General features: G+C 44.6%; 1 pseudogene; it reads right to left on the bottom strand.

The window, feature by feature from the left end:
• Positions 1-256: 256 nt before the first annotated feature.
• LOC125532990 (uncharacterized) lies at positions 257-25,069 on the bottom strand (annotated as a pseudogene).
• Positions 25,070-25,100: the final 31 nt, after the last annotated feature.

Here is a 25,100-nt window from a genome sequence, read left to right as displayed (position 1 = left end):
AATTCCCACAACATTACATCACATACATCACTTTTACAACCCATGAGAAGGCCACCCGAATGGCCCGAAGCAGGAACCCAACGCCAATCAAATCACTGTAACGGGTCGATCGCAAGTAAATCACGGGAAGAAAAGTCAGCCTTGATGGTTTCCTGTAACGCAACCACGTCAATGCGCTCCTTGGCCATGTATTCCCTGAGCTGCGTGCGGCGCCCTACATGCCCACAGCCCCGAATATTCCAAAACAAAAACCGCATTACAGCACCCGATTACGAAGGCGAACTCCTCGCGAGCTCACCGCCTTTTGCACTCTCTTCCTAGCCGGCGCACGGCTGGAAGAGGGGATGTCAGAACCTTCCCTCGGCTCTGCCTCCCCTTCGGGCACCACCACTGCCAACTGACCCCCTGGGCAGTTGTTCTGTGCATCCGAGGCATGGCACCGCGCCGCCGCCTCGGCCAAGGCAGCTTGTGCCTCCTCGCGCGCGCGCACTAACGAAATAATAGCAGTAGGGCTAGTCCCCAATTCAACCCCACTATCATGTAAAATCGAAGCAAGATGCTCATCCGAGAATGCGCTGAGTATTTTAAAAGATGGGAGGGGGTTACCTGACACGTCCAAGTTCTTGTCTACCGCACGCAGCTTCGCGCTCTCCATGGATGAGAGATCCCCCAGCTTGGCCTTCACCCTGGTACTCGGCTCCCGCGTCGCCACCGGCGTGGCCTTGGAGCGCTTGGCCTTGAAGCCCACATCCCCCGCCGCCAACTCTGTCCCCAGCTCGCCACGCAAGGAAGCCACCACGCTTGGGGTGGACTGGGCCATAGTCTTGGGCCCCGGCTTCCTGCCCGCCGTCTTCTTGGGCGGCCTGCCCGTTCCCCCTGAGCCCCGCTTGCCCGAGGCCGGGGTGACACCATCCTTGGTCAGCTCAGCAGCCCCACCCTGCACAGCCACCGGAGAGGAGGGGATTGAGGTCCTCCCCCCCACCAGCCCCGCACCAGTATCAGCCCCGGACGCTAACGCCAGGGAGGGACGAGGCGCCGGAAACTATAGCGGCAAGTTGGATCCATACTCATCAAAGGCTCCTGCCAGATCACGCGCCAGGTTCGGGCCACTCACGGCGGTATCCTGGGTCGCCACCACCATCGCCCGCCCATCCATCACGCCAAGTTTGTCCCAAGTCTCTGTGTCAATGGAAGTATCTTGCATGATGTCTTCTAGATCCTCTTCTTGCCCTCCCATCACCACGTCCTGCCGCGACTGCCCAGCACTCTGCCCCGCCTCCGGCTTGCCTTTGGCAGCACTAGGGGCCACCGGGGCCGGATCACTGGCCTTGGGCGGAGGGGGAGGTTGGGACGCTCCGGATCGCCCAACACCAGACCCCGCTCCACCCGCGCCCCTATGCTGGTTCGGCCGCTCCACCTCAACCTTAATCTGATATCCTTCATGGTTAAACCACACTTCCACCGTGCCGTTCAGCTTCTCTGGTGCCTTACAAGCCAGTTTCATCCTCACTGGCCCCAACCGAATGAGAGACAATTCATCCACCACAATTGGCCGCCCCAACATCTTAAAGCCTTCCTTGACCCTCTCCTCCCTGCGGTGTTTTTAGGGGATGCCATGGAGTTTAACCCACACTTCCGGCATGGTCATCGGTTGGATCACCTCATGGAGTCTGTCCCGCACCCTTGCGGTAATGTCATGGGAAGGGAGGAAAAGTTTTCCACTTGACTTGGCCATGTGCGGGAGATCTGCTGAGGGAAACACCACCAGGAAGTCATCATCGCCCACCTGCGTTGTTGGGTTTCGTAGTAATTTCAAAAAATTTCCTACGCTCACGCAAGATCATGGTGATGCATAGCAACGAGAGGGGGGAGTATGATCTACGTACCCTTGTAGATCGACAACGGAAGCGTTTGGTTGATGTAGTCGTACGTCTCCACGGCCCGACCGATCAAGCACCGAAACTACGGCACCTCCGAGTTCTAGAACACGTTCATCTCGATGACGATCCCCGGACTCCGATCCAGCAAAGTGTCGGGGAAGAGTTCCCTCAGCACGACAGCGTGGTGATGATCTTGATGTACTGCCATCGCAGGGCTTCGCCTAAGCACTGCTACAATATTATCGAGGACTATGGTGGAAGGGGGCACCGCACACGGCTAAGAATATGATCACGTGGATCAACTTGTGTCTCTAGGGGTGCCCTTGCCTCCGTATATAAAGGTTCAAGGGAGGGGGGGCCGGCCGGCCAAGGTGTGGCGCGCCAGGAGGAGTCCTACTCCCTCTGGGAGTAGGACTCCCCCCTTTCCTAGTTGGAATAGGATTCGTGGGGTGGGAAAAGAGAGAGAGAGAAGGAGGGGGGCGCCGGCCCCCTCTCTCCTTGTCCTATTCAGACTAGGGGTGAGGGGCGCGCGGCCCAGCCCTGGCTGCCTCTTCTCTTCTTCCACTAAGGCCCACTAAGGCCCATATACCTCCCGGGGGGTTCCGGTAACCTCCCGGTACTCCGGTAAAATCCCGATTTCACCCGGAACACTTCCGATATCCAAACATAGGCTTCCAATATATCAATCTTTATGTCTCGACCATTTCGAGACTCCTCGTCATGTCCGTGATCACATCCGGGACTCCGAACAACCTTCAGTACATCAAAATGCATAAACTCATAATATAACTGTCATCGTAACCTTAAGCGTGCGGACCCTACGGGTTCGAGAACAATGTAGACATGACCGAGACACGTCTCCGGTCAATAACCAATAGCGGAACCTGGATGCTCATATTGGCTCCTACATATTCTACGAAGATCTTTTATCGGTCAGACCGCATAACAACATACGTTGTTCCCTTTGTCATCGGTATGTTACTTGCCCGAGATTCAATCGTCGGTATCCTATACCTAGTTCAATCTCGTTACCGGCAAGTCTCTTTACTCGTTCTGTAATACATCATCCCGCAACTAACTCATTAGTTGCAATGCTTGCAAGGCTTAAGTGATGTGCATTACCGAGAGGGCCCAGAGATACCTCTCCGACAATCGGAGTGACAAATCCTAATCTCGAAATACGCCAACCCAACATGTACCTTTGGAGACACCTGTAGAGCTCCTTTATAATCACCCAGTTACGTTGTGACGTTTGGTAGCACAGAAAGTGTTCCTCTGGCAAACGGGAGTTGCATAATCTCATAGTCATAGGAACATGTATAAGTCATGAAGAAAGCAATAGCAACATACTAAACGATCGGGTGCTAAGCTAATGGAATGGGTCATGTCAATCAGATCATTCAACTAATGATGTGATCCTGTTAATCAAATGACAACTCTTTGTCCATGGTTAGGAAACATAACCATCTTTGATTAACAAGCTAGTCTAGTAGAGGCATACTAGTGACACTCTGTTTGTCTATATATTCACACATGTATTATGTTTCTGGTTAATACAATTCTAGCATGAATAATAAACTTTTATCATGATATAAGGAAATAAATAATAACTTTATTATTGCCTCTAGGGCATATTTCCTTCAGTCTCCCACTTGCACTAGAGTCAATAATCTAGATTACACAGTAATGATTCTAACACCCATGGAGCCTTGGTGCTGATCATGTTTTGCTCGTGGAAGAGGCTTAGTCAACGGGTCTGCAACATTCAGATCCGTATGTATCTTGCAAATCTCTATGTCTCCCACCTGGACTAGATCCCGGATGGAATTGAAGCGTCTCTTGATGTGCTTGGTTCTCTTGTGAAATTTGGATTCCTTCGCCAAGGCAATTGCACCAGTATTGTCACAAAAGATTTTCATTGGACCCGATGCACTAGGTATGACACCTAGATCGGATATGAACTCCTTCATCCAGACTCCTTCATTTGCTGCTTCCGAAGCAGCTATGTATTCCGCTTCACACGTAGATCCCGCCACGACGCTTTGTTTAGAACTGCACCAACTGACAGCTCCACCGTTTAATGTAAACACGTATCCGGTTTGCGATTTAGAATCATCCGGATCAGTGTCAAAGCTTGCATCAACGTAACCGTTTACGATGAGCTCTTTGTCACCTCCATATACGAGAAACATATCCTTAGTCCTTTTCAGGTACTTCAGGATGTTCTTGACCGCTGTCCAGTGATCCACTCCTGGATTACTTTGGTACCTCCCTGCTAGACTTATAGCAAGGCACACATCAGGTCTGGTACACAGCATTGCATACATGATAGAGCCTATGGCTGAAGCATAGGGAACATCTTTCATCTTCTCTCTATCTTCTGCAGTGGTCGGGCATTGAGTCCGACTCAACTTCACACCTTGTAACACAGGCAAGAACCCTTTCTTTGCTTGATCCATTTTGAACTTCTTCAAAATCTTGTCAAGGTATGTGCTTTGTGAAAGTCCAATTAAACATCTCGATCTATCTCTATAGATCTTTATGCCTAATATGTAAGCAGCTTCGCCGAGGTCTTTCATTGAAAAACTCTTATTCAAGTATCCCTTTATGCTATCCAGAAATTCTATATCATTTCCAATCAGTAATATGTCATCCACATATAATATCAGAAATGCTACAGAGCTCCCACTCACTTTCTTGTAAATACAGGCTTCTCCAAAAGTCTGTATAAAACCAAATGCTTTGATCACACTATCAAAGCGTTTATTCCAACTCCGAGAGGCTTGCACCAGTCCATAAATGGATCGCTGGAGCTTGCACACTTTGTTAGCTCCCTTTGGATCGACAAAACCTTCCGGTTGCATCATATACAACTCTTCTTCCAGAAATCCATTCAGGAATGCAGTTTTGACATCCATCTGCCAAATTTCATAATCATAAAATGCGGCAATTGCTAACATGATTCGGACAGACTTAAGCATCGCTACGGGTGAGAAGGTCTCATCGTAGTCAATCCCTTGAACTTGCCGAAACCCTTTTGCGACAAGTCGAGCTTTGTAGACAGTAATATTACCGTCGGCGTCAGTCTTCTTCTTGAAGATCCATTTATTCTCAATTGCTTGCCGATCATTGGGCAAGTCAACCAAAGTCCATACTTTGTTCTCATACATGGATCCCATCTCAGATTTCATGGCTTCAAGCCATTTTGCGGAATCTTGGCTCACCATCGCTTCTTCATAGTTCGTAGGTTCATCATGATCTAGTAGCATGACTTCCAGAACAGGATTACCGTACCACTCTGGTGCGGATCTCACTCTGGTTGATCTACGAGGTTCAGTAGTATCTTGTTCTGAAGTTTCATGATCATTATCATTAGCTTCCTCACTAATTGGTGTAGGTGTCACAGAAATAGTTTTTTGTGATGCACTACTTTCCAATAAGGGAGCAGGTACAGTTACCTCGTCAAGTTCTACTTTCCTCCCACTCACTTCTTTTGAGAGAAACTCCTTCTCTAGAAAGTTTCCGAACTTAGCAACAAAAGTCTTGCCTTCGGATCTGTGATAGAAGGTGTATCCAATAGTCTCCTTTGGATATCCTATGAAGACACATTTCTCCGATTTGGGTTCGAGCTTATCAGATTGAAGCTTTTTCACATAAGCATCGTAGCCCCAAACTTTCAGAAACGACAACTTTGGTTTCTTGCCAAACTATAGTTCATAAGGCGTCGTCTCAACGGATTTTGATGGTGCCCTATTTAACATGAATGCGGCCGTCTCCAAAGCATAACCCCAAAACGATAGCGGTAAATCAGTAAGAGACATCATAGATCGCACCATATCTAGTAAAGTACGATTACGACGTTCGGACACACCATTACGCTGTGGTGTTCCGGGTGGCGTGAGTTGCGAAACTATTCCGCATTGTTTCAAATGTACACCAAACTCGTAACTCAAATATTCTCCTCCACGATCAGATCGTAGAAACTTTATTTTCTTGTTACGATGATTTTCAACTTCACTCTGAAATTCTTTGAACTTTTCAAACGTTTCAGACTTATGTTTCATTAAGTAGATATACCCATATCTGCTTAAATCATCTGTGAAGGTGAGAAAATAACAATATCCGCCACGAGCCTCAATATTCATCGGACCACATACATCTGTATGTATGATTTCCAACAAATCTGTTGCTCTCTCCATAGTACCGGAGAACGGCGTTTTAGTCATCTTGCCCATGAGGCACAATTCGCAAGTACCAATTGATTCATAATCAAGTGGTTCCAAAAGTCCATCAGTATGGAGTTTCTTCATGCGCTTTACACCGATATGACCTAAACGCTAGTGCCACAAATAAGTTGCACTATCATTATCAACTCTGCATCTTTTGGCTTCAACATTATGAATATGTGTGTTACTACTATCGATATTCAATAAGAATAGACCACTCTTCAAGGGTGCATGACCATAAAAGATATTACTCATATAAATAGAACAACCATTATTCTCTGATTTAAATGAATAACCGTCTCGCATCAAACAAGATCCAGATATAATGTTCATGCTTAACGCTGGCACCAAATAACAATTATTCAGGTCTAATATTAATCCCGAAGGTAGATGTAGAGGTAGTGTGCCGACCGCGATCACATCGACTTTGGAACCGTTTCCCACGCGCATCGTCACCTCGTCCTTAGCCAATCTTCGCTTAATCCGTAGTCCCTGTTTCGAGTTGCAAATATTAGCAATAGAACCAGTATCAAATACCCAGGTGCTACTGCGAGCATTAGTAAGGTACACACCAATAACATGTATATCACATATACCTTTGTTCACCTTGCCATCCTTCTTATCCGCCAAATACTTGGGGCAGTTCCGCTTCCAGTGACCGGTCTGCTTGCAGTAGAAGCACTCAGTTTCAGGCTTAGGTCCAGACTTGGGTTTCTTCTCTTGAGCAGCAACTTGCTTGCTGTTCTTCTTGAAGTTCCCCTTCTTCTTCCCTTTGCCCTTTTTCTTGAAACTAGTGGTCTTGTTGACCATCAACACTTGATGCTCCTTTTTGATTTCTACCTCCGCAGCTTTCAGCATTGCGAAGAGCTCGGGAATAGTCTTATTCATCCCTTGCATATTATAGTTCATCACGAAGCTCTTGTAGCTTGGTGGCAGTGATTGGAGAATTCTGTCAATGACGCAATCATCTGGAAGATTAACTCCCATTTGAATCAAGTGATTATTATACCCAGACATTTTGAGTATATGCTCACTGACAGAACTGTTCTCCTCCATCTTGCAGCTATAGAACTTATTGGAGACTTCATATCTCTCAATCCGGGCATTTGCTTGAGATATTAACTTCAACTCCTGGAACATCTCATATGCTCCATGACGTTCAAAACGTCATTGAAGTCCTAGTTCTAAGCCGTAAAGCATGGCACACTGAACTATCGAGTAGTCATCAGCTTTGCTTTGCCAGACGTTCACAACATCTGGTGTTGCTCCAGCAGCAGGCCTGGCACCCAGCGGTGCTTCTAGGACGTAATTCTTCTGTGCAGCAATGAGGATAATCCTCAAGTTACGGACCCAGTCCGTGTAATTGCTACCATCATCTTTCAACTTTGATTTCTCAAGGAACGCATTAAAATTCAACGGAACAACAGCACGGGCCATTTATCTACAATCATACATAAACAAGCAAGATACTATCAGGTACTAAGTTCATGATAAATTTAGGTTCAATTAATCATATTACTTAAAGAACTCCCACTTAGATAGACATCCCTCTAATCCTCTAAGTGATTACGTGATCCAAATCAACTAAACCATGTCCGATCATCACGTGAGATGGAGTAGTTTCATTGGTGAACATCACTATGTTGATCATATCTACTATATGATTCACGCTCGACCTTTCGGTCTCCGTGTTCCGAGGCCATATCTGTATATGCTTGGCTCGTCAAGTATAACCTGAGTATTCCGCGTGTGCAACTGTTTTGCACCCGTTGTATTTGAACGTAGAGCCTATCACACCCGATCATCACGTGGTGTCTCAGCACGAAGAACTTTCGCAATGGTGCATACTCAGGGAGAACACTTCTTGATAATTTAGTGAGAGATCATCTTATAATGCTACCGTCAATCAAAGCAAGATAAGATGCATAAAAGATAAACATCACATGCAATCAATATAAGTGATATGATATGGCCATCATCATCTTGTGCTTGTGATCTCCATCTTCGAAGCACCGTCATGATCACCATCGTCACTGGCGCAACACCTTGATCTCCATCATAGCATCGTTGTCGTCTCGCCAATCTTATGCTTCCACGACTATCGCTACCGCTTAGTGATAAAGTAAAGCATTACAGCACGATTGCATTGCATACAATAAAGAGACAACCATATGGCTCCTGCCAATTGCCGATAACTCGGTTACAAAACATGATCATCTCATACAATAAAATTTAGCATCATGTCTTGACCATATCACATCACAACATGCCCTGCAAAAACAAGTTAGACGTCCTCTACTTTGTTGTTGCATGTTTTACGTGGCTGCTACGGGCTTAAGCAAGAACCAATCTTACCTACGCGTCAAAACCACAATGATAGTTTGTCAAGTTGGTGCTGTTTTAACCTTCGCAAGGACCGGACGTAGCCACACTTGGTTCAACTAAAGTTGGAGAAACTGTCACCCGCAAGCCACCTATGTGCAAAGCACGTCAGGAGAACCGGTCTCGCGTAAGCGTACGCGTAATGTCAGTCCGGGCCGCTTCGTCCAACAATACCGCCGAACCAAAGTATGACATGCTGGTAAGTAGTATGACCTATATCGCCCACAACTCACTTGTGTTCTACTCGTGCATATAACATCAACATATAAAACCTAGGCTCGGATGCCACTGTTGGGTTTCGTAGTAATTTCAAAAAATTTCCTACGCTCACAAAAAATTTCGTAGCAACGAGAGGGAGGAGTATGATCTACGTACCCTTTCATAATCTCATAGTCATAGGAACATGTATAAGTCATGAAGAAAGCAATAGCAACATACTAAACGATCGGGTGCTAAGCTAATGGAATGGGTCATGTCAATCACATCATTCTCCTAATGATGTGATCCCGTTAATCAAATAACAACTCTTTTGTTTATGGTTAGGAAACATAACCATCTTCGATTAACGAGCTAGTCAAGTAGAGGCATACTAGTGACACTTTGTTTGTCTATGTATTCATACAAGTATTATGTTTCCGGTTAATACAATTCTAGCATGAATAATAAACATTTATCATGATATAAGGAAATAAATAATAACTTTATTATTGCCTCTAGGGCATATTTCCTTCACGTACGTCTTCACGGCCCGACCGATCAAGCACCGAAACTACGGCACCTCCGAGTTTTAGCACACGTTCAGCTCGATGACGATCCCCGGACTCCGATCCAGCAAAGTGTCGGGGAAGAGTTCCGTCAGCACGACGGCGTGGAGACGATCTTGATGTTCTACCGTCGCGGAAGTGTCGAGGAAGAGTTGCAAGGGTACGTAGATCATACTCCCCCCTCTCGTTGCTATGCATCACCATGATCTTGCGTGTGCGTAGGAATTTTTTTGAAATTACTACGTTCCCCAACAGTGGCATCCGAGCCTAGGTTTTTATGGTTTGATGTTATATGCACGAGTAGAACACAAGTGAGTTGTGGGCGATATAAGTCATACTGCTTACCAGCATGTCATACTTTGGTTCGGCGGTATTGTTGGATGAAGCGGCCCGGACCGACATTACGCGTACGCTTACACGAGACCGGTTCTCCCGACGTGCTTTGCACAAAGGTGGCTAGCGGGTGACAGTTTCTCCAACTTTAGTTGAACCGAGTGTGGCTACGCCCGGTCCTTGCGAAGGTTAAAACAACACCAACTTGACAAACTATCGTTGTGGTTTTGATGCGTAGGTATGATTGGTTCTTGCTTAAGCCCGTAGCAGCCACGTAAAACTTGCAACAACAAAGTAGAGGACGTCTAACTTGTTTTTGCGGGGCATGTTGTGATGTGATATGGTCAAAACGTGATGAGATATAAGTTGTTGTATGAGATGATCATGTTTTGTTAAAGTTATCGGCAACTGGCAAAAGCCTTATGGTTGTCTCTTTATTGCATAAGATGCAAGCACCAAATAATTGCTTTACTTTATCGCTATGCGATAGCAATAGTTGCAAGAGCAATAGTTGGCGAGACGACCGTGTGACGACACATTGATATAGATCAAGATGATGGAGATCATGGTGTCATGCCGGTGACGATAGAGATCATGACAGTACTTTGGAGATGGAGATCAAAGGCGCAAGATGATGATGGCCATATCATGTCACATATTTTGATTGCATATGATGTTTATCTTTTATACATCTTATTTTGCTTAGTTTGACGGTAGCATTTTAAGATGATCTCTCACTAATTATCAAGAAGTGTTCTCCCTGAGTATGCACCGTTGCAAAAGTTCTTCGTGCTGAGACACCACGTGATGATCGGGTGTGATAGGCTCTACGTTCAAATACAACGGGTGCAAAACAGTTGCACACGCGGAATACTCAGGTTATATACTTGACGAGCCAAGCATATACAGATACGGCCTCGGAACACGGAGACCGAAAGGTCGAGCATGAATCATATAGTAGATATGATCAACATAGTGATGTTCACCAATGAAACTACTCCATCTCACGTGATGATCGGACATGGTTTAGTTGATTTGGATCACGTGATCACTTAGAGGATTAGAGGGATGTCTATCTAAGTGGGAATTCTTAAGTAATATGATTAATTGAACTTAAATTTATCATGAACTTAGTCCTGGTAGTATTTTGCAAATTATGTTGTAGATCAATAGCTCGCGTTGTTGTTTCCCTGTGTTTATTTTGATATGTTCCTAGAGAAAATTGTGTTGGTAGCAATGATGCAGATTGGATCCGTGATATGAGGTTTATCCTCATTGCTGTACAGAAGAATTATGTCCTTGATGCACCGCTAGGTGACAGACCTATTGCAGGAGCAGATGCAGACGTTATGAACGTTTGGCTAGCTCAATATGATGACTACTTGATAGTTTAGTGCACCATGCTTAATGGCTTAGAATCGGGACTTCAAAGACGTTTTGAACGTCATGGAGCATATGAGATGTTCCAGGAGTTGAAGTTAATATTTCAAGCAAATACCCGAGTTGGGAGATATGAAGTCTCCAACAAGTTCTATAGCTAAAAGATGGAGGAGAATCGCTCAACTAGTGAGCATATGCTCAGATTGTCTGAGTACTACAATCGCTTGAATCAAGTGGGAGTTAATCTTCTAGATAAGATAGTGATTGACAGAATTCTCTAGTCACCATCACCAAGTTAGTAGAACTTCATGATGAACTATGATATGCAAGGGATAACGGAAACGATTCCCAAGCTCTTCGTAATGCGGAAATTGACGAAGGTAGAAATCGAGAAAAACATCAAGTGTTGATGGTAGACAAGACCACTAGTCTCAAGAAAAGGGCAGAGGGAAGAAGGGGAACTTCAAGTAGAATGGCAAGCAAGTTGCTGCTCAAGTGAAGAAGTCCAAGTCTGGTCCTAAGCCTAAGACTAAGTGCTTCTACTGCAAAGGGACTGGTCACTGGAAGCGGAACTGCCCCAAGTATTTGGCGGATAAGAAGGATGGCAAAGTGAACAAAAGTATATTTGATATACATGTTATTGATGTGTACTTTACTAGTGTTTATAGCAACCCCTCAGTATTTGATACTAGTTCAGTTGCTAAGATTAGTAACTCGAAACGGGAGTTGCAGAATAAACAGAGACTAGTTAAGGGTGAAGTGACGATGTGTGTTGGAAGTGGTTCCAAGATTGATATGATCATCATCGCACACTCCCCTATACTTTCGGGATTAGTGTTGAACCTAAATAAGTGTTATTTGGTTTTTGCGTTGAGCATGAATATGATTTGATCATGTTTATTGCAATACGGTTATTCATTTAAGTAAGAGAATAAATTGTTGTTCTGTTTACATGAATAAAACCTTATATGGTTACACACCCAATGAAAATAGTTCGTTGGATCTCGATCGTAGTGATACACATAATCATAATATTGAAACCAAAAGATGCAAAGTTAATAATGATAGTGCAACTTATTTGTGGCACTACCGTTTAGGTCATATTGGTGTAAAGCGCATGAAGAAACTCCATGCTGATGGGCTTTTGGAATCACTTGATTATGAATCAGTTGATGCTTGCAAACCATGCCTCATGGGCAAGATGACTAAGACTCTGTTCTTCGGAACAATGGAGCGAGCAACAGATTTGTTGGAAATCATACATACTGATGTATGTGGTCCGATAAATATTGAGGCTCGCGACAAGTATCATTATTTTCTGATCTTCACAGATGATTTGAGCAGATATGAGTATATCTACTTGATGAAACATAAGTCTGAAACATTTGAAAAGTTCAAAGAATTTCAGAGTGAAGTGAAAAATCATCGTAAAAAGAAAATAAAGTTTCTACGATCTGATCGTAGAGAAGAGTATTTGAGTTACGAGTTTGGCCTTCAGTTTAAAACAATGTGAAATAGTTTCACTACTCACGCCACCTGGAACATCACAATGTAATGGTGTGTCCGAACGTCATAACCGTACTTTATTAGATATGGTGCGATCTATGATGTCTCTTACCGATCTACCACTATCATTTTGGGGTTATGCATTAGAGACAGCTGCATTCACGTTAAAAGGGCACCATCTAAATCTGTGAGACGACACCGTATGAACTATGGTTTGGCAAGAAACCAAAGTTGTCGTTTCTTAAAGTTTGGGGTTGCGATGCTTACATGAAAAAGTTTCATCCTGATAAGCTCAAACTCAAATCGGAGAAGTGCGTCTTCATAGGATACCCAAAATAAAATGTTGGGTACACCTTCTATCATAGATCCGTAGGCAAGATATTCGTTGCTTAGAATGGATCCTTTCCAGAGAAGGAGTTTCTCTCGAAAGAAGTGAGTGGGAGGAAAGTAGAACTTGATGAGGTAACTGTACCTGCTCCCTTATTGGAAAGTAGTTCATCACAGAAATCTGTTCCTGTGACTACTACACCAATTAGTGAGGAAGCTAATGATGATGATCATGTAACTTCAGATCAAGTTACTACCAAATCTCGTAGGTAAACCAGAGTGAGATCCACACCAGAGTGGTACGGTAATCCTATTCTGGAAGTCATGTTACTAGCCATGACGAACTTGCGAACTATGAGGAAGCGATGATGAGCCCAGATTCCGCGAAATGGTTTGAGGCCATGAAATCTGAGATATGATCCATGTATGAGAACAAAGTATGGACTTTGATGGATTTGCCCGATGATCGGCAAGCCATAGAAAATAAATGGTTCTTCAAGAGGAAGACGGACGCTGATAGTAGTGTTACTATCTACAAAGCTAGAATTGTCGCAAAAGGTTTTCGACAAGTTCAAGGTGTTGACTACGATGAGATTTTCTCACTCGTATCTATGCTTAAGTCTGTCCGAATCATGTTAGCAATTGCCGCATTTTATGAAATCTGGCAAATGGATAAACAAAACTACATTCCTTAATGGATTTACTAAAGAAGAGTTGTATACGATGCAACTAGAAGGTTTTGTCGATCCTAAAGGTGTTAACTAAATATGCAAGCTCCAGCGATCCATCTATGGACTGGTGCAAGAATCTCGGAGTTGGAATATACGCTTTGATAAGTTGATCAAAGCATATATTTTTATACAGACTTGCGGTGAAGCCTGTATTTACAAGAAAGTGAGTGGGAGCACTACAACATTTCTGATAAGTATATGTGAACAACATATTGTTGATCGGAAATAATGTATAATTTTCTGGAAAGCATAAAGGAATATTTGAAAGGAGTTTTTCAAAGAAAGACCTCGGTAAAGCTACTTACATATTGAGCATCAAGATCTATAGAGATAGATCAAGACGCTTGATAAGTTTTTCAATGAGTACATACCTTGACAAGATTTTGAAGTAGTTCAAAATGGAACAGTCAAAGAAAGAGTTCTTGCCTGTGTTGCAAGGTGTGAAATTGAGTAAGACTCAAAGCCCGACCACGGCAGAAGATAGAAATAGAATGAAAGTCATTCCCTATGCCTCAGCCATAGGTTCTATAAAGTATGCCATGCTGTGTACCAGATCTATTGTATACCCTACACTGTGTTAAGCAAGGGAGTACAATAGTGATCTAAGAGTAGATCACTGGAGAGCGGTTAAAATTATCCTTAGTGGAATAAGGAAATATTTCTCAATTATGGAGGTGACAAAAAGGTTCGTCGTAAAAAGTTACGTCGATGCAAATTTTGACACAGATCTGGATGACTCTAAGTCTCGATCTAGATACATATTGAAAGTGGGAGCAATAAGCTAGAGTAGCTCCGTGCAGAGCATTGTTGACATAGAAATTCGCAAAATACTTACGGATCTGAATATGGCAGACCCGTTGACTAAAATTATCTCACAAGCAAAACATGATCACACCTTAGTACTCTTTGGGTGTTAATCACATAGCGATGTGAACTATATTACTGACTCTAGTAAACCCTTTTGGGTGTTGATCACATATCGATGTGAACTATGGGTGTTAACCACATGATGATGTGAACTATTGCTGTTAAATCACATGGCGATGTGAACTAGATTATTGACTCTAGTGCAAGTGGGAGACTGAAGGAAATATGCCCTAGAGGCAATAATAAAGTTATTATTTATTTCCTTATATCATGATAAATGTTTATTATTCATGCTAGAATTGTATTAACCGGAAACATAATACTTGTGTGAATACATAGACAAACAAAGTGTCACTAGTATGCCTCTACTTGACTAGCTTGTTAATCGAAGATGGTTATGTTTCCTAACCATAAACAAAAGAGTTGTTATTTGATTAACGGGATCACATCATTAGGAGAATGATGTGATTGACATGACCCATTCCATTAGCTTAGCACCCGATCGTTTAGTATGTTGCTATTGCTTTCTTCATGACTTATACATGTTCCTATGACTATGAGATTATGCAACTCCCGTTTGCCGGAGGAACACTTTGTGTGCTACCAAACGTCACAACGTAACTGGGTGATTATAAAGGAGCTCTACAGGCGTCTCCAAAGGTACATGTTGGGTTGGCGTATTTCGAGATTAGGATTTGTCACTCCGATTGTTGGAGAGGTATCTCTGGGCCCTCTCGGTAATGCACATCACATAAGCCTTGCAAGCATTGCAACTAATGAGTTAGTTGTGAGATGATGTATTACGGAACGAGTAAAGAGACTTGCCGGTAACGAGATTGAACTAGGTATTAAGATACCGACGATCGAATCTCGGGCAAGTAACACACCGATGACAAAGGGAACAACGTATGTTGTTATGCGGTCTGACCGATAAAGATCTTCGTAGAATATGTAGGAGCCAATATGGGCATCCAGGTCCAGCTATTGGTTATTGACCGGAGACGTGTCTCGGTCATGTCTACATTGTTCTCGAACACGTAGGGTCCGCACGCTTAAGGTTTCGATGACAGTTATATTATGAGTTTATGAGTTTTGATGTACCGAAGGAGTTCGGAGTCCCGGATGAGATCGGGGACATGACGAGGAGTCTCGAAATGGTCGAGACGTAAAGATTGATATATTGGACGACTATATTCGGACATCGGAAAGGTTCCGAGTGATTCGGGTATTTTTCGGAGTACCGGGTAGTTACGGGAGAAGCAATGGGCCTTGATGGGCTTTAGTGGGAAGAGGAGAAAGGGCCAAGGGGCTGCTGCGCCCCCTCCCCTCTAGTCCGAATTGGACTAGGGAAAGGGGGGCCGGCCACCTCTCCTTCTCCTCCACTTCCTTCTCCCTTCCTCCCCTCTTGGTGGACTCTTACTAGGACTTGGAGTCCTAGTAGGACTCCACATCCTGGCCGCACCTAGCCTTGGCCGGCCTCCTCCTCCTCCATCCTTTATATACTGAGGCAAGGGGCACCCCATGAACACAAGTTGATCCACGTGATCTTATTCTTAGCCGTGTGCGGCGCCCCCAGCCACCATAGTCCTCGATAATATTGTAGCGGTGCTTAGGCGAAGCCCTGCAGCAGTAGTACATCAAGATCGTCACCACGCCGTCGTGCTGACGGAACTCTTCCCCGACACTTTGCTGGATCGGTGTCCGGGGATCGTCATCGAGCTGAACGTGTGCTAAAACTCGGAGGTGCTGTAGTTTCGGTGCTTGATCGGTCGGGCCGTGAAGACGTATGACTACATCAACCAAATGCTTCCGTTGTCGATCTACAAAGGGTACGTAGATCACACTCTCCTCTCGTTGCTATGCATCACCATGATCTTGCGTGTGCGTAGGAATTTTTTTGAAATTACTACGTTCCCCAACAGTACGACTACATCAACCGCGTTGTGCTAACGCTTCCGCTGTCGGTCTACAAGGCTACGTATATCACACTCTCCCCTCTCGTTGCTATGCATCACCATGATCTTGCGTGTGCGTAGGAATTTTTTTGAAATTACTACGTTCCCCAATAGTGGCATCCGAGCCTAGGTTTTATGTGTTGATGTTATATGCACGAGTAGAACACAAGTGAGTTGTGGGCGATATAAGTCATACTGCTTACCAGCATATCATACTTTGGTTCGGCGGTATTGTTGGACGAAGCGGCCTGGACCGACATTACGCATACGCTTACGCGAGACCGGTTCTCCCGACGTGCTTTGCACAAAGGTGGCTAGCGGGTGTCAGTTTCTCCAACTTTAGTTGAACCGAGTGTGGCTACGTCCGGTCCTTGCGAAGGTTAAAACAGCACCAACTTGACAAACTATCATAGTGGTTTTGATGCGTAGGTAAGATTGGTTCTTGCTTAAGCCCGTAGCAGCCACGTAAAACTTGCAACAACAAAGTAGAGGACGTCTAACTTGTTTTTGCAGGGCATGTTGTGATGTGATATGGTCAAGACATGATGCTAAATTTTATTGTATGAGATGATCATGTTTTGTAACCAAGTTATCGGCAATTGGCAGGAGCCATATGGTTGTCGCTTTATTGTATGCAATGCAATTGCGCTGTAATGCTTTACTTTATCACTAAGCGGTAGCGATAGTCGTGGAAGCATAAGATTGGCGAGACGACAACGATGCTACGATGGTGATCAAGGTGTCGCGCCGGTGACGATGGTGATCACGACGGTGCTTCGAAGATGGAGATCACAAGCACAAGATGATGATGGCCATATCATATCACTTATATTGATTGCATGTGATGTTTATCTTTTATGCATCTTATCTTGCTTTGATTGACGGTAGCATTTTAAGATGATCTCTCACTAATTATCAAGAAGTGTTCTCCCTGAGTATGCACCGTTGTGAAAGTTCTTCGTGCTGAGACACCACGTGATGATCGGGTGTGATAGGCTCTACGTTCAAATACAACGGGTGCAAAACAGTTGCACACGCGGAATACTCAGGTTATACTTGACGAGCCAAGCATATACAGATATGGCCTCGGAACACGGAGACCGAAAGGTCGAGCGTGAATCATATAGTAGATATGATCAACATAGTGATGTTCACCAATGAAACTACTCCATCTCACGTGATGATCGGACATGGTTTAGTTGATTTGGATCACGTAATCACTTAGAGGATTAGAGGGATGTCTATCTAAGTGGGAGTTCTTTAGTAATATGATTAATTGAACCTAAATTTATCATGAACTTAGTACCTGATAGTATCTTGCTTGTTTATGTTTGATTGTAGATAGATGGCCCGTGCTGTTGTTCCGTTGAATTTTAATGCGTTCCTTGAGAAAGCAAAGTTGAAAGATGATGGTAGCAATTACACGGACTGGGTCCGTAACTTGAGGATTATCCTCATTGCTGCACAGAAGAATTACGTCCTGGAAACACCGCTGGGTGTTAGGCCTGCTGTTGGAGCAACACCAGATGTTGTGAACGTCTGGCAGAGCAAAGCTGATGACTACTCGATAGTTCAGTGTGCCATGCTTTACGGCTTAGAATCAGGACTTCAACGATGTTTTGAACGTCATGGAGCATATGAGATGTTCCAAGAGTTGAAGTTGATATTTCAAGCAAATGCCCGGATTGAGAGGTATGAAGTCTCCAATAAGTTCTATAGCTGCAAGATGGAGGAGAACAGTTCTGTCAGTGAGCATATACTCAAAATGTCTGGGTATAATAATCACTTGATTCAATTGGGAGTTAATCTTCCAGATGATTGTGTCATTGACAGAATTCTCCAATCACTGCCACCAAGCTACAAGAGCTTCGTGATGAACTATAATATGCAAGGGATGAATAAGACTATTCCCGAGCTCTTCACAATGCTGAAAGCTGCGGAGGTAGAAATCAAGAAGGAGCATCAAGTGTTGATGGTCAACAAGACCACTAGTTTCAAGAAAAAGGGCAAAGGAAAGAAGAAGGGGAACTTCAAAAAGAACAGCAAGCAAGTTGCTACTCAAGAGAAGAAACCCAAACCTGGACCTAAGCCTGAAACTGAGTGCTTCTACTGCAAGCATACTGGTCACTGGAAGCGGAACTGCCCCAAGTATTTGGCGGATAAGAAGGATGGCAAGGTGAACAAAGGTATATGTGATATACATGTTATTGATGTGTACCTTACTAATGCTCGTAGTAGCACCTGGGTATTTGATACTGGTTCTGTTGCTAACATTTGCAACTCGAAACAGGGACTACGGATTAAGCGAAGATTGGCTAAGGACGAGGTGACGATGCGCGTGGGAAATGGTTCCAAAGTCGATGTGATCGCGGTCGGCACGCTACCTCTACATCTACCTTCGGGATTAGTATAAGACCTAAATAATTGTTATTTGGTGCCAGCGTTAAGCATGGACATTATATCTGGATCTTGTTTGATGCAAGACGGTTATTCATTTAAATCAGAGAATAATGGTTGTTCTATTTATATGAGTAATATCTTTTATGGTCATGCACCCTTAAAGAGTGGTCTATTCTTATTAAATCTCGATAGTAGTAACACACATATTCATAATGTTGAAGCCAAAAGATGCAGAGTTGATAATGATAGTGCAACTTATTTGTGGCACTAGCGTTTGGGTCATATCGGTGTAAAGCGCATGAAGAAACTCCATACTGATGGACTTTTGGAACCACTTGATTATGAATCACTTGGTACTTGCGAACCGTGCCTTATGGGTAAGATGACAAAAAAACCGTTCTCCGGTACTATGGAGAGAGCAACAGATTTGTTGGAAATCATACATACAGATGTATGTGGTCCGATGAATGTTGAGGCTCGTGGCGGATATCGTTATTTTCTCACCTTCACAGATGATTTAAGCAGATATGGGTATATCTACTTAATGAAACATAAGTTTGAAACGTTTGAAAAGTTTAAAGAATTTCAGAGTGAAGTTGAAAATCATCGTAACAAGAAAATAAAATTCCTACGATCTGATCGTGGAGGAGAATATTTGAGTTACGAGTTTGGTGTACATTTGAAACAATGTGGAATAGTTTCGCAACTCACGCCACCCGGAACACCACAGCGTAATGGTGTGTCCGAACGTCATAATCGTACTTTACTAGATATGGTGCGATCTATGATGTCTCTTACTGATTTACCGCTATCGTTTTGGGGATATGCTCTAGAGATGGCCGCATTCACGTTAAATAGGGCACCATCAAAATCCATTGAGACGACGCCTTATGAACTGTGGTTTGGCAAGAAACCAAAGTTGTCGTTTTTGAAAGTTTGGGGCTGCGATGCTTATGTGAAAAAGCTTCAACCTGATAAGCTCGAACCCAAATCGGAGAAATGTGTCTTCATAGGATATCCAAAGGAAACTATTGGATACACCTTCTATCACAGATCCGAAGGCAAGACTTTTGTTGCTAAATTCGGAAACTTTCTAGCGAAGGAGTTTCTCTCGAAAGAAGTGAGTGGGAGGAAAGTAGAACTTGACGAGGTAACTGTACCTGCTCCCTTATTGGAAAGTAGTACATCACAGAAACCAGTTTCTGTGACACCTACACCAATTAGTGAGGAAGCTAATGATAATGATCATGAAACTTCAGAACAAGATACTACTGAACCTCGTAGATCAACCAGAGTAAGATCCGCACCAGAGTGGTACGGTAATCCTGTTCTGGAAGTCATGCTACTAGATCATGATGAACCTACGAACTATGAAGAAGCGATGGTGAGCCCAGATTCCGCAAAATGGCTTGAAACCATGAAATCTGAGATGGGATCCATGTATGAGAACAAAGTATGGACTTTGGTTGACTTGCCCAATGATCGGCAAGCAATTGAGAATAAATGGATCTTCAAGAAGAAGACTGACGCTGACGGTAATATTACTGTCTACAAAGCTCGACTTGTCGGAAAAGGTTTTCGACAAGTTCAAGGGATTGAATACGATGAGACCTTCTCACCTGTAGCGATGCTTAAGTCTGTCCGAATCATGTTGGCAATTGCCGCATTTTATAATTATGAAATTTGGCAGATGGATGTCAAAACCGCATTCCTGAATGGATTTCTAGAAGAAGAGTTGTATATGATGCATCCGGAAGGTTTTGTCGATCCAAAGGGAGCTAACAAAGTATGCAAGCTCCAGCGATCCATTTATGGACTGGTGCAAGCTTCTCGAAGTTGGAATAAATGCTTTGATAGTGTGATCAAAGCATTTGGTTTTGTACAAACTTTTGGAGAAGCCTGTATTTACAAGAAAGTGAGTGGGAGCTCTGTAGCATTTCTGATATTATATGTAGATGACATATTACTAATCAAAAATGATATAGAATATCTGAATAGCATAAAGGGATACTTGAATAAGAGTTTTTCAATGAAAGACCTCGGTGAAGCTGCTTACATATTGGGCATTAAGATCTATAGAGATAGATCAAGACGCTTAATTGGACTTTCACAAAGCACATACCTTGACAAAATTTTGAAGAAGTTCAAAATGGATCAAGCAAAGAAAGGATTCTTGCCTGTGTTACAAGGTGTGAAATTGAGTAAGACTCAATGCCCGACCAATGCAGAAGATAGAGAGAAAATGAAAGATGTTCCCTATGCTTCAGCCATAGGCTCTATCATATATGCAATGCTGTGTACCAGACCTGATGTGTGTCTTGCTATAAGTCTAGCAGGGAGGTACCAAAGTAATCCAGGAGTGGATCACTGGACAGCGGTCAAGAACATCCTGAAATACCTGAAAAGGACTAAGGATATGTTTCTCATATATGGAGGTGACAAAGAGCTCATCGTAAATGGTTACGTTGATGCAAGCTTTGACACTGATCCGGACGATTCTAAATCGCAAACCGGATACGTGTTTACATTAAACGGTGGAGCTGTCAGTTGGTGCAGTTCTAAACAAAGCGTTGTGGCGGGATCTACATGTGAAGCGGAGTACATAGCTGCTTCGGAAGCAGCAAACGAAGGAGTCTGGATGAAGAAGTTCATATCCGATTTAGGTGTCATACCTAGTGCATCGGGTCCAATGAAAATCTTTTGTGACAATACTGGTGTAATTTCCTTGGCAAAGGAATCCAGATTTCACAAGAGAACCAAGCACATCAAGAGACGCTTCAATTCCATCCGGGATCTAGTCCAGGTGGGAGACATAGAGATTTGCAAGATACATACGGATCTGAATGTTGCAGACCCGTTGACTAAGCCTCTTCCATGAGCAAAACATGATCAGCACCAAAGCTCCATGGGTGTTAGAATCATTACTGTGTAATCTAGATTATTGACTCTAGTGCAAGTGGGAGACTGAAGGAAATATGCCCTAGAGGCAATAATAATGTTATTATTTTATTTCCTTATATCATGATAAATGTTTATTATTCATGCTAGAATTGTATTATCCGGAAACATAATACTTGTGTGAATACATAGACAAACTAAACGTCACTAGTATGCCTCTACTTGAGTAGCTCGTTAATCAAAGATGGTTATGTTTCCTAACCATAGACATGTGTTGTCATTTGATTAACGGGATCACATTATTAGGAGAATGATGTGATTGACATGACCCATTCCATTAGCTTAGCACCCGATCGTTTAGTATGTTGCTATTGCTTTCTTCATGACTTATACATGTTCCTATGACTATGAGATTATGCAACTCCCGTTTGCCGGAGGAACACTTTGTGTGCTACCAAACGTCACAACGTAACTGGGTGATTATAAAGGAGCTCTATAGGTGTCTCCAAAGGTAAATGTTGGGTTGGCGTATTTCGAGATTAGGATTTGTCACTCCGATTGTCGGAGAGGTATCTCTGGGCCCTCTCGGTAATGCACATCACATAAGCCTTGCAAGCATTGCAACTAATGAGTTAGTTGCGAGATGACGTATTACGAAACGAGTAAACAGACTTGCCGGTAACGAGATTGAACTAGGTATTGAGATACCGATGATCGAATCTCGGGCAAGTAACATACCGATGACAAAGGGAACAACGTATGTTGTTATGCGGTCTGACCAATAAAGATCTTCGTAGAATATGTAGGAGCCAATATGAGCATCCAGGTTCCGCTATTGGTTATTGATCGGAGACATGTCTCGGTCATGTCTACATTGTTCTCGAACCCGTAGGGTCCGCACGCTTAAGGTTTCGATGACAGTTATATTATGAGTTTATGAGTTCTGATGTACCGAAGTTAGTTCGGAGTCCCGGATGTGATCATGGACATAACGAGGAGTCTCGAAATGGTCGAGACATAAAGATTGATATATTGGACGACTATATTCAGACATCGGAAGTGTTCCGGGTGATTTTGGAGAAAACCGGAGTACCGGAGGGTTACCGGAACCCCCCCGGGAGAAGTAATGGGCCATATGGGCCTTAGTGGAGAGAGAGAGAAGGGCAGCCAGGGTGGGCCGCGCGCCTCCTCCCCCCTGGTCCGAATTGGACTAGGAGAGGGGGGACTCCTCCTTGGCACGCCTATAGGGCCGGCCGGCCTCCTTCCCTTGCTCCTTTATATACGGGGGCAGGGGGCACCCCTAGACACACAAGTTGATCCACGTGATCGTTTTCTTAGCCGTGTGCGGTGCCCCCTTCCACTATAATCCTCGATAATATTGTAGTGGTGCTTAGGCGAAGCCCTGCGACGGTAGAACATCAAGATCGTCACCACGCCGTCGTGCTGATGGAACTCTTCCCCGACACTTTGCTGGATTGGAGTCCGGGGATCGTCATCGAGCTGAACGTGTGCTAAAACTCGGAGGTGTTGTAGTTTCGGTACTTGATCGGTCGGGCCGTGAAGACGTACGACTACATCAACCGCGTTGTGCTAACGCTTCCGCTGTTGGCCTACAAGGGTACGTAGATCACACTCTCCCCTCTCGTTGCTATGCATCACCATGATCTTGCGTGTGCGTAAGAAATTTTTTGAAATTACTACGTTCCCCAACAAGCCTCCCTTGAGTGTGGTATCTACTGCAGTAACCTGTGCAAGGGTTGTAGAGATAGTCCTCACTCTCAGTACTTAACAGGTTCATGCCATGACAGGGCTTGGAGCAAACCACCTTTGTGCCAAGCCATGTTCCTTGACTAGGAGCCTCTTGAAGCAATTTACCCATGGGAGCAAAACTGAAACCCAGACCTCTAGCACCCTTGCCCACAAGCATGATCTTGGGCCTCCTGTCTATGTTGTTGTTATGCTCATAGTAAGAGCGCATGAAGCTTCGACTCTCGATCAATGTAAACCACTGCTTGCTGACCAGCTTGAACTGCACGGCAAAATTACCCGGGAGCCGGAGGAGGATCTCCTTAGTTGCCTTGGCCAGGGAGAACCCGAGTCTATCTCTTCATTTGTTCTGTGCATCGAAGCAAGATTCTCTTTAAATAAACTGACTCTAGGAGCAGATTGCTCGGTTTCGTAAGACGAATGAGTTTCTCTGATTGCAAGAACGGTTTCCAGAGTTGCAGATACTGGGTCATAGGTGATCACCTTGCGTTTGGATGTAGCCAAGATTACCTTGTTCCTTGATCCACAGTTGCCAACAGAACCAATGACTAATAATTTGCGGCTCCGTCAAACCTCTCTGAACATGTTGTAACAAATCAATGCGATGTGCCAACGTCCAATCACCAGAGTTGCAGTCCTGCATTTCCCAAATCTCCATAATACTAGTATCGGGACGGAGGTCCCGGACCATACACAAGTGGCCATCAAGCTCCACCAGGTGCACTCCTGGGACCTCGAAGATTGGTGACCTGAACCATCTAAAGGTCTCATATGCGAGAGAGAACGATAAGACGGCAGCTCTTGGCTTTGCGAGGAAAAGAGGCGAGTCGACAACCCAGTGCAGAAATCCGTCTGCGAACACCGGCATCAGCTTAGCTTCACTCCGTGTTGCGATTATCGCAGCAGTGGCAAACCTGCGGAACCTAAAGGGCACACCACCGGCAGCCGGCATCCAGCGATCCCCGTGCTCGCCACCAAGGGCGTACACCTCGCACTTGATATTATCAACCCCGAAGTGTTTCTCGAAAAACAACCTCACTACCTTGTAGTCCCTCCTCCTGGAATCGAATCCGAGACCAGCAATGGCCATGAAGGAGTCTTGGCAAGGCGGCAGCCGGGTGACGGCCCGTGTGGTCGCGTTGAAAACATAGTAGGCTGGCTCCACGGCGTCATGCAAGAGGGTGATGCCGTGGCACGGCGCGGGCGTCATGTCCACATGGTCACCACGCACGTCGTTGAGAGTGAGCAGGAGACCGTTGCCTGATGGCGAGCACGAGTAAATCCCCGTGGAGTCGAAGCTCGCGGCCGGCGAGATGAATAGCAGCTTGGGTGGCGGTGCTGCCTCGGCCTCGACCTTGGCCCTGTGGAGGCCGCAGAACTCGTCGGAGGAGAGCAGCGCGGCCCAGGAGCGGCAGACGGTCCGGAAGCGGAGGAGGGATTTGACGGGCAGCCACAGGAACACATCCGTCATCAGCTCATCCGGCGGCAGCAGCAGCGACTCGGCTAACGGCGGCATGAGCGACGCGGCCACAGCCTTCCTCCTCTTGTTGCTTGCCATCTTTGTCCCCAAGATCGATTTGCTGCCACCAAAAATACAAGCCCCTGCGTGTCAATTGGATAGGACGGGTCAGCTGGGATGATCGATTCCGCAGAAAAATCTCACGGCGGCGACGGAAGTGCTTCA

This window comes from Triticum urartu, chromosome 1A (genome assembly GCF_056163025.1).
Source record: "Triticum urartu cultivar PI428250 chromosome 1A, HENAU_Tu73, whole genome shotgun sequence".
Classification (NCBI taxonomy): domain Eukaryota; kingdom Viridiplantae; phylum Streptophyta; class Magnoliopsida; order Poales; family Poaceae; genus Triticum; species Triticum urartu.
Note: the sequence above shows the minus strand (reverse complement) of the source record. Positions and strands in the feature narration are given on the sequence as shown.